Genomic DNA, 11,107 nt, shown 5'->3' on the forward strand with positions numbered 1-11,107 from the left:
CACTGCCTCCAATCCATCCAGGGAGCTCGCCATAACGATCCCCAGTTTTTACTCTCATCGAAAGCCTCTCGACATGCCTATGCCTTTATTTTACCTCTCGCTCTACCTGTTATGAAGGCCCTTGTATGTGACACGTGGCCATGCAACGTCGTCCATGCACGTGGCCATGCGTCACATGCATGGGCCTCCATGCATGGCCTCCCCCAAACCACTCTACCCCCAAGCCCAAATCAAACCCCCCCAAAGCATCTAACGGGCTACTACATTTTTTCGTATCATAGCCGCCCTATTCTACTTTGAGAATCCTCTCTCACACATGACAGAGCTAGCAGGTAAAACAAGAACGATTTGCCAAAGTTTAAAGTGCTCAGGAAACATTTGCCTCCACTCTATTTCATTACTACATTGTGCCAATGTGTTAAACAATCCCTTTGTTGGTGGATAAGACTCTACCAATGTAGCCACAAACAGTTGTACCTCTCCTTGTCATTGATCTTGTTGTATCAAAGGCTGCGCTATGTTTTCAAATTTATCACAAAAGCATCCCAAAAATTATCTTAAAATACTGCCAACACATCAGCCAAAAAGTGTATGAGAAACTGCACTTGATATACAATTGCACGTTCATACATTTTTTCATGGCCCCTTTTTCAATTTGTGAGAAGTGTAGGCATTATTTTAATCTAACTATCCATCACCTTCCCACGTGATAGCCATCTAACACCATGTACTTGAAGCACTTAATAATGCTTCAGATGAAAGGCATCTAAAATATCCATGAGCTCTTCTCATCCTGCAAAAAAGATTCGCCCAACCATTGTCTTATGTTGTTTGTAAATTTATCCATGTTGGTAAACTCTATGAAGCTCTCACATGCATCTTTGACTACTAGTCCTTTATGGTGAGCAATGCAATGAACTCCCAAAAGATGTGGAATGTCATGGCATAGTTTAGCAAGTAATCCTTCATTTATACCAATCATAGGAGTAGTCCCATCGGATGTGAAATCCATCATTTTTTGCCTTTCTAAGTGCATATCATCTATCACTTGTTACACACCTTCACATATTGATTGTGCCTTATCATCACAAATATGAACTAAGGGCATAAATCGAGTCTTACAAGGCCGAATCCCCCTTTGGAGAGAAATCTAATGTAAACAATCATGTGTTTTTCAAAGCGATGATCCATGTGCTCTCACGTATCTCTTCTCTGAGTTTCTCCCAATACACAAGATATAATGCTTCTAATAGCTCTTTTCCGGATTTGACATTTATGTAGGATGAGTACTCACTTGACAATGGCATATCAGTTGTGCGCATAAACATGTAATGATAGTATGCATCTATATATGACTCTAAGGACAGGTCCTTACGTGCCACAAACCACATAATTTGCATAACACTCATAATGTGTGCCTTTTCAGCATCTACCATTAGGCCCACTTGCTTTTTCTATGACCTTGCTTGGTCCTTTGCTTTTCAAATGAAGTCTCTCTTCAGCCCTTTTGTGCCCCTCTGAATTCTTGTGTATTTCAAGTGCCTGTTTTTAAATTGTACTACTCCCCAACTGACCAAATGGATTGTTGGCATTCATCTCCACACATAGAGAGCATCTTTTCCTTCATTATCAAAAATAGCATATGCCCATGGATATATGATCTTCCATGCTGGAATAAAATACATTGTATAGCTTTCCTTTCTCTTTTTGCTCTACCATCCTCATTCTGAAGAGCCACGGCATCAACATCAACATTCAAATCCACATGCATATGCTCATTATTGTCTACTTCCTTAAAAGTACCGCCAAAAGCCACATGTAAGGATATTTGTCTCGTATCCTTCTTTGGCCTTCCCATGCCTATCGACAAACTAAAAACATAAATCAATAAATAGTAAACTATGTCTAGGGATTTAGCTAGTATAAAGCTCCAATAATTAATTTTAAGGATTCTACATTACTCTTACTCTCATGAAAACTCATGCAAGAAACAATTATCTATGAAAAATCTAGAAAAAAAAAGGGTAATATGAATCTAAACTTTCAAAATGCTCCATCCAACATTCATAAAAACCCATGCAAAGCTAAAGATCATACCTCTTAGACTTTGCTTGTTTGCTTACAAATTGCAATACTCTTGATTCTTGAAGCTCCAAGCAAAGTCCAATCCAAACTCTGCAAATTTGGAAAAAAGAATCAATTTGGATTTAATCTTCCTCCAACTATAAGCAATCATTATATCATCAATTATTAAATGGAATTTCATATGCTATAACTCTATCAATTCAAAGCACTAAACATCTACAAATTCCAGTGTAATGAGATGATAATTCAAGTCAAAAGAAAGACATCGTTATCCTTTCCTCACAAATTGAAAATGAAGTATTCAATTACTGCTTTGCTCTGTTCGTGATTGTATTATTAATTGGCAAATATATCATGCAGGTATGTGTGCGGGACTATCGTCTAGCCACTTGAGCATTGAGAAGTTCGATTGCAAGAGCAATCCAGTGAGCAATTGTCCTGTGTTGATTAGTTCTATTGGCGGTCCACCAAAACATTCCACTCTTCTAAAGACCTCGGCTATCAACAAGAGTGCAAAACATGATCTACGCAACACTTTCCAAGCCACTACCCGAGAAGCTTATGTTGAAGGTACGTAGAGTTACTCTTCTTTCAATTTGGTGAGTTTTTTGTAGTGGTTTGCTTTTCTTTCCAATGCAAGTTTGACTCCTTTACAATGTCTCCATGCTCTTATATGAACGCTTCGAAAGTTCAGATTTTCTTTACTTGGTTGTGCTCCCGCCACGCTCACCGCAACTTTGAATAATGGATATTGTTGCAGATGTTTGCGAGTTTGACACAGCCAAACTAGCATCATTTAGAGGAGAATACCCTGGGAACACAGACTTCCTACATTGCTTGGTGGAGTTCTTCCCAATAATATCATATGCAAACTTGGGCGATATACTACTCGAGTCTCTTTTTTTCAGTATTGTTGCACTTGCATCACCTTGGATTGACCTACTTTCACATGCTCACAGCAGCACCCTGATGAATCCATCATAGACCTCACGTAGCGTATTATTTTTACAATAGCATCAAACTCATGTGCTTTGGTTCACGACTGCTTGGTCCAGCTCAATGTTGTTTTGCAAGCTGTTTTCAGTGTTAGATGCCTTGATACATCAAGAATGAGAGAAATATTTCCGTTGCATGCGAAACCTCCTCAGGCATGCACATAATACTTATTAATGAGCTAAAATTTCCTTGTGAAATCATGCCGCTTTTCTTGAAACAGAAGAAACATAAGTACACAATGTGGGCAACAGAGCATGAGAAAGCACTTGTAGCGTTGATGTCTAGCGCACCAACTGCAACTACTAGAGAAATTGCTATGGAGTACTTGTATTTGTACCCAAATCAAGGGTATTGCATGGAAAACATCTTGAAAAAGGTCTATCGCACAAGAAGGGCCTTGGCAGCAATCCTGCACACAAGTTTGCCCCTACAACATCCCAACAAGCAACAAAAAACAACTCGCAAACCAACAACCCACATAAGCAAACGGAACGCTAGTCCCTCAGTTCTTCGGCACCTCAAAAGCATCAACGATACACCATCTGTTCCTTGCATTTGTTGTGGGTCGTTGTGCTTTAGGTCTGAACTCAAAGGTCTTTCGTCACAAGTACAAGTTTTTTGGAGAGATAAGAGCTTGTAAACACACACACCTAAGAGGGGGGAAAGCTCATTTGTTCTTCATGTAATAGATAAGCATGCAAAGGTTTGGTCCCAAGATTTTCTTTATGAAACATGTCCTTGGCTCCAATAGCCCACCACATAAGCATGCTGAATGTAGTTGAGATACATCTCATTGCAATACGAATACCCTTTGCACGAATATGCAAGCAAACCTATGATGGCCAATTCGGCTTAAGGGCACAATTGTGAATGTTTTCACTGATGTGGACAGAGTACAGTGTGTGTTCCCACATTTTTTGAGCGATAATGCAACAGTGATGGTTGTGATGAAGCGCAAGATGTCTTATGCACACAACTATCAGAGCGGTCTTGTGCGTCCCACTCTCACCATGAAAGCTTTACCTGACCTCTTTCAGACCCCACTCTATTGTGAGCACAAAGTGAGCTTGAATCCAATGTGGGTTGAACACATCTAGTGCACATAGAGAACTAGTGCAAACCCCTACCTCATCAATGTTGGTGTCAACGAGGAAGTAGATGACCTTACGATTGATACACTTGTGCATGGGATTTAGACAGCGCAGCAAGTCGTGGATTATGAGGACAAAACTATAATAATCGCTCCATTGGAAAGCTTCAGCCCTCTGAGTATTTTCAAAGACAAAAATTGTTGGGAGCTTGCTTTCCCTAATATATTTTATGGACACCCAAGAAAGTATGCATTGCTTGAACACATGCCTTACCAAGGCATAGCGCACTGGGAATCGATTAATAAAGATCGTCAATTTGTGTGCTCCATAGAGAACCTTTTCTTCAAAATAGTGAAAATCTTGGTTGCACAAATTTTGTCTTCAACATGGGTTCGCATGCAAAAAGCAAGCTCCAGGGCCAATCTATTCTTGATAAATATGTGGTGCAAGACACCAACATCGAGCGATCGCTCCAATCAAACATTGGGTTTCATAACTTCAACTGCAAGCGCACATGAATTGATTGCAAGCACAAGCTCAAGAATAATCTTTTTGCAATGCTATGCCAACTCGGTCCCTCGACTTTTTTCATCACATTTTTAGCTGCCGAGAAAACATGCCAAGCCCCTCGTTACATGTCTACACAAACTTTCTCGGCCCACAAACAACGAGGCACCAAGCTCTAATTACATTAACAGACGTGACCTTGTACACCTTGATCCTGTTACAATAGCGAGATATTATGTCCATAGGTTCTAAGCTATGAAACGTCTTCTCAAGAAAGACCCAACAATCCTTGGCAAAGTTGTGGATTTCTTCTTTATCATAAAGTTTCAAAATCACAGCAGCGAGCATGACCATGGCTTGCTGTGGATTCAGGATGCACCAATGTATGGGGAAGCCACAAACGGAGAGGTAGAGAATTTCATTGACAAGTTCATAACCGCCGCAGACATCTCTAAGTTTTCTTGTGAGCCCAAAGACATCCAACAGCACAAGCACAAAAACACATGTAGAAAAAGAGGCGACAATTGCCGTTTTCATTTTCTTAGGCCACCCATGCACAGCACGAACATGATGTTTCCATTGCCAAGCAACAAAGTCACAAGAGCAGCAAGAAACAACTTCAAAAAAATTACATTGTCTTTGGAAAATGGCACCATGCAATTCAAAGACTTCAAGATGTTCCTTGACACATTGTCGCTGTCGGAGGAACATTACATTGAGGCCTTGCAAAGCAACATTGTCCAACCCACCCTCTTCATCAAAAGACATCCTAAAGACATCTTCACAAACAACTTCAACCCAACAGTGTCCAAGATCTGGGGAGCTAATACAAACATCTAATTTGTCTTGAAACCACATGGAGCTACAACATACTCTCTGCATCATACATGATAAAGGTGGACAAGGCAACAAATGAAGTTGCAAAACAAGCATTCAAGCAATGTATGCAATTAAACGCCCCCATAAATGAGCGTGTTTGGCAAGTCAACAATGCAATATTGAAGACGTAGCACCTGAGCATGCAACAAGCAGTATACTTATCCCTCTCGCTCCCTTTGACTAGCAACACAAGTGAATTTAGCTACATCAACACCAACCCACCTGAAAATTGCACCATGCTCTTAAAGTGACGTTCTCAACTTAAAATAATGGACCTTGAAAGTTGTGACGTTCTTTGATGACATAATCACAAAGTACGCATGTAGAAACAGTAGCTTTTTACAACTTTTCCTTGTAGAATATGCAAGGAGTACTCAACAAATGATCGTGCACAAAAGGAACACAAGCGTGCCAAAATTATTCGCTACCACAATTACAACAAGCAAAAGCATGCATAGGAACATTATCCTGAGCTTTGTTTGCTTTACTTTTGCTGTTCGTAGAGAAAGAGCACATATTAGATGATGTGAACCAAACATGGCCTGATATGTACACTACAAACCATGATCTCATTAAAACCAACAAATCAAAGTTCATCAAACATGTGATTAAAACGCAGTGACAATGGACTGCAACTATAGCGACCATGCTATCGTTCGGGACAAGCATTTGTGAAGACAAGGATAATACGTTCGACCTGCAGTGTGAGCTTCATTCCTCCTCCAAAGTCTCATACATCCATCAAACACAACATTTCACGTATCGACTCATGCCCAATGAAGAATATCATTATTCGTTACGTATGCTCAACACAGAGCAATGCCTTTTGATCGAGGATATACTATTAAAGAAATGCTTGGGCTATAGCTCTCCCCTTTCTTTGTTCTTATCAGGGAATGCAAGAACAGGAAAAACCTTCCCACTTCTAATTGTGCAAGCCCTTCTTAGGTCTTACTCACACAAAGAATCAACAGACATTGACTTGCCAAAGGTGTTACTTATAGCATACATGAGCAAAGCTGCCTACAACATTGGTGAGACCACACCACTCAGCCTTGCACTTGCCATTGCTCTCAAGCACATACAGAAGCCTTTCGGGCAAGAAACTACAAGCATTGACCCAACTGTACAAAGACGTGAAACTCTTTGTTATCGATGAGATTTCCCTTGTCGAGTTGAACACATTCATAGTGTGTGACATGCGAATGCAAGAAATCAAGCACAACCATGCAGAGCCATTCGGAGGAGTGGACGTTATATTTTGTAGCGATTTATGCCAAGCAAGCCCAACAAAGGATGCTTGGGTTTTCTCTTCCAAGGCCACACAACTAGCAATGGCACCCTCAGTGTGGACCACAAAAGTCATGTACTACGAGTTGAACACACCAATGTGACAACAAAAATCCACATTTTAAAATCAACTTAATTGTATCCGGTCAGGCATGGCAACAATGCAAGACATTAGCCAGCTTAACCAGCTATACTTCTGCTAGCCTCCGCAGAAGGAATCCATGTCTTCTTCACCAATGCAGCAAAGGACAAACACAATGACGAAGTCTTCGAACTCCTCTCATCACATCCCCACTTCCTAAAAGCCAAAGACATACGACATCACACATGAAGCAAAACAATTCGCATTCCATCCGACCCGAAGGCGATAAGAGGCCTCCATAGTGAAATACGTCTGAAAGAGGGTCACATCATCGAAGTCTGCTCTAGAAACCTAGATATCCCAGATGGTCTTGTCAATGGTGTGGACGGATTCTTCAGACACAACATTGAAAAGCATTTCCCGATTGTGTGGGTTGAGTTCACAAATCCAAAAGTTGGCAAGAATACATGTCACACCCACTCCTCTTTATACTCAGAGAACATCCATCCAAACTAGACACCAATTCATCAAATATCACTCGAATTTCAAGCAGGGAAGAACCACTTGAATACAATATGTTGCTTGAGTTCCCTATACAACCAACTGTAGCAGCTAGAATGATCCATTGAGCACAAGGGCTGTCAATAGACGCAATACCTTTTGATCCTAACGGGATCAAATCCCATGGTTTGTCTTACATGACCCTATCTTATGTGCACGACCCTAACTTTTCCTAGCTGCTATCGCCATTGGAACTTAAGCACATCAAGGCTGACCCCGCGGTACTACCAGAAATTAGCCAGCTTAGACAAACCCATGCTTGGTCAAAGAGAAAGACTTTTCACATGGGAGTGCGAAGACCTACACATTCTAATATCTTATTTACTTGCAAGAGCTACACTGTCACTCGTCTGAGGACTAAAGCATTCAAGGCTTTCAACATGTCCATGGATTTGAAGGGTTAGGTGTGGCCACATATTACAAAAGTACCTCCACAATTATTCACAAAGAATTCTACTATGAAAGGAGAGTCGAATGCCTTCACACAATATTGCGTGCAACACATATTGGGACAATCGCAATTACAAATGTCTACAAATCCCCTAGAGCAAAAATGGAAACTCTAGTCGGCATCCTCGACAAGATCACACACTCAATCATGCCAGGTGTCTCTCACTTCATTTGCAGGTGACTTCAATATTTACTATAAAGAAGAAAGTCGACGATTGACCATATCTGGATGCAAAGACACCTTTGCCTACAAGTGCATAGCAGGAATAAACTACACCTATTGCTCGGACCATTCACTCATATACACAACAATTCATGCTACTTGAAATAGGCAGGTTGGTTGAATGCAATTCATCTAGTTTAATAAAAGTGTAAGCATAGCACTGTTGGATGTCATATTTTGTGGTGACCTTTGCCAAGCAAGTCCACTTAGAGATAATTGGATCTTCAAAACCTTAACTCACTCAATTAATCTTATCGAACAACCATATTGGCAAAATAATTTTTTTGCTACAAGTTAAAGATAACTAACAGCAAAGAGACAATAAATTCATAGATATAATCAAAAGTATTAGAATTGGACAATAGAACAATGAAGACTTGAACTCTCTGACACATTCCATTGGAGATCAAATTTAGACACTAAAATTGCACACCTCTTCTTCACCAATGTCCAAATAGAGATGCACAATCAATATATACCAGGAAGACCTCACTTTCTACAAGCAATTGATACAAAGCATAAGACATACAATAGACAAATCAAGACACCCAAAGATGAAATATACAAGAGTCTATAATGAAATTTTGCTATAAGAAACTTTACATTAGAAGATTTACAAAAGAAGATTGTGAGGCTATATGGGTGGTTATTTGGAGCAATATAGGGCCAAATAGAGACAATCATTTTCTTCAAGACTTTTCTTTCTTCCTTCAAAAATCTCAAGATGAATTGAAGACAACACTACATAAACCTTAATTGATGAATCATGGCACCAATTCCAAAACCCAAGAGGCATATAATGCTATTTGAATAGAATATACAAGATACTATAATGAAAGTTTGTTATAAGAGACTTTACATTAGAATAAATACAAAAGAAGATTGTGAGGCTATATGGGTTGTTGTTTGGAGCAAGATAGGGCCAAATATATATAATCTTTTTCTTCACGATGCTAACCTAACCCTATGCGGTGCTCAACAAAGATGATCATTCTTGCAATCCTTAGTGCAATGTGTTTGGGCGATGAAATAGAGGCCAACATTAAACACTAGGAGTTTGGGGATAGCTGTGAAGGGGAAAACCATATGGTGATGGGAGAGCCGAGTTAACATTACTTAGGAATTAACAACACTAAGTGGACAAAACTATCAGAACAGGCAACAGAATCAACTTGTAATGATGTAAACTTTGTATAGCCAAGATGATGTAGCTTGCAATGAACACTCAGTGTTGGTGAGAGGGAGAGTGCTTGTGACAACACCGCTCTGCCCTTCTCCCTATTACACTAACTTTTCTACTAGACTAAGCAAACCACCTTCTAATAGTAGATAGTGCGCTCAATGTGCCATACCATTGCTCGCCATAGGTTTGATCACCTGTAATCAATTGCACCTCAATATTGTGAGCAGCTTGATTTCAAAAGTACCACCATTTTGAGCAAAGTAGCACTTGGTACCATCTAGAACCATGCTCCTATGTTTGGCCTTAACCCAAGGGCCAACATTTTGCCTTGGCTAACCTTGAACCAAGACCTCACGGTCATGGATTGGCAGGTACCAGCTAAAGTTCAAACACTAAACCTTGGAGGTTGAAGCCATAAGGATGCCATGTAGTATTTTTATGTCATCAAGGTGGTGGAGTGGAGGGGGTTGGTGGAGCAAAGGGTCCATATTCACCTATGGTAGGAGACTAGGGAGACAGTACAGAAGCTATCAAGATGAGGACAAAAACTCTTCATTGCACATGAGGAGGCCATGGATATAGCAAACTAATATCCAAGGGTATTCAAAAGGAGTCGCATACCTATGGACAGGTGTGACTCACTCTTGCCATTTAGTTAGAGGGTCCTTGCACAATTCTTGGATGTTGTTGTGCTTTACTACTGCCTCTATAGCATGGATGCTTAATAATTTCTCTAACTCCCTAAAAATCTGGCATAGTAGTCTTGGGGAGTTGACAGATACGAGCAGTAATTAAACGTCGCTCGGCCTTGAAAATGTTGTGTTGATGCACTACTCGCTCCTCGACAAAATGGTTGAAGGCCTGTATGGCTCGACCAAAGATAAATATAATGGGTTGTACCATCCTTAAGATGTCTTGATGCAAAGACTATGGGGGAGCATGATTAAATTCTATCTCATCAATTTGCCACTAGACTCAATATCAAACAGGCAAAACTTCTTGGCCTTATACTCGATGCAAGACTTTGGATACTTGTACAACATCAAGGAGATCCTCTCTTGGCAAAATTGGTTCACATAAAAAATCTTGTCAGATGCATTTCGTAATCCTAATAAATGTTCAAACTCAAAATAACATAAACTTGGTGCTGAAAGATGATGGATAAAAATCAAATAACATTCCGATTCAACAAAGAGCAAGGCAACAAGAAGACCACTTCTCCACAAAACAAGAAACAAGGATGACAACTGCAGGCTGCAAGTGAAGAGAAGCAGCCAAAGAACAAGACAACTTGTACAACAATAACTCAAGTCCAAGAAAGAGCAACAAGAAATATGACTTCATTCCACCTTAAACAAAATCACAAACCCACCAAAGAGCTACATGACTTGAGAAGAGGACGAGCAGGTAATCAACAAGTAAAAAAGAATAGAAAAGAGCAATCCAACAATGCTCCAACAAGCAATCTGACAGTACTCGTGGCACTGACAGAAAATGAGCAAAGACTCCAAGCCATTGGAAGAAGCAAGCATGAAGCTAAAGAATCTTGCTACAACATATCCAAAGCATGATGGACAAGCTAAAACAATTGCAAAAGTGTTAAGGAATGTACTGAGCAACTATCTCAAGCAACAAGCTGCGACTAGGTAGCAGAACAAAGACTGACTACACAATACTCACTGACGACAGTGTAGAAACTCTAAACAAGAACCAGAACATTAACTTAGCAAGATTGGTGAACAATAGCACCAACAATCACT

Source organism: Dipteris shenzhenensis, chromosome 15, assembly GCF_047967505.1.
Source record: "Dipteris shenzhenensis isolate YYH24624 ecotype China chromosome 15, Dip_SZ_1.0, whole genome shotgun sequence".
NCBI lineage: Eukaryota > Viridiplantae > Streptophyta > Polypodiopsida > Gleicheniales > Dipteridaceae > Dipteris > Dipteris shenzhenensis.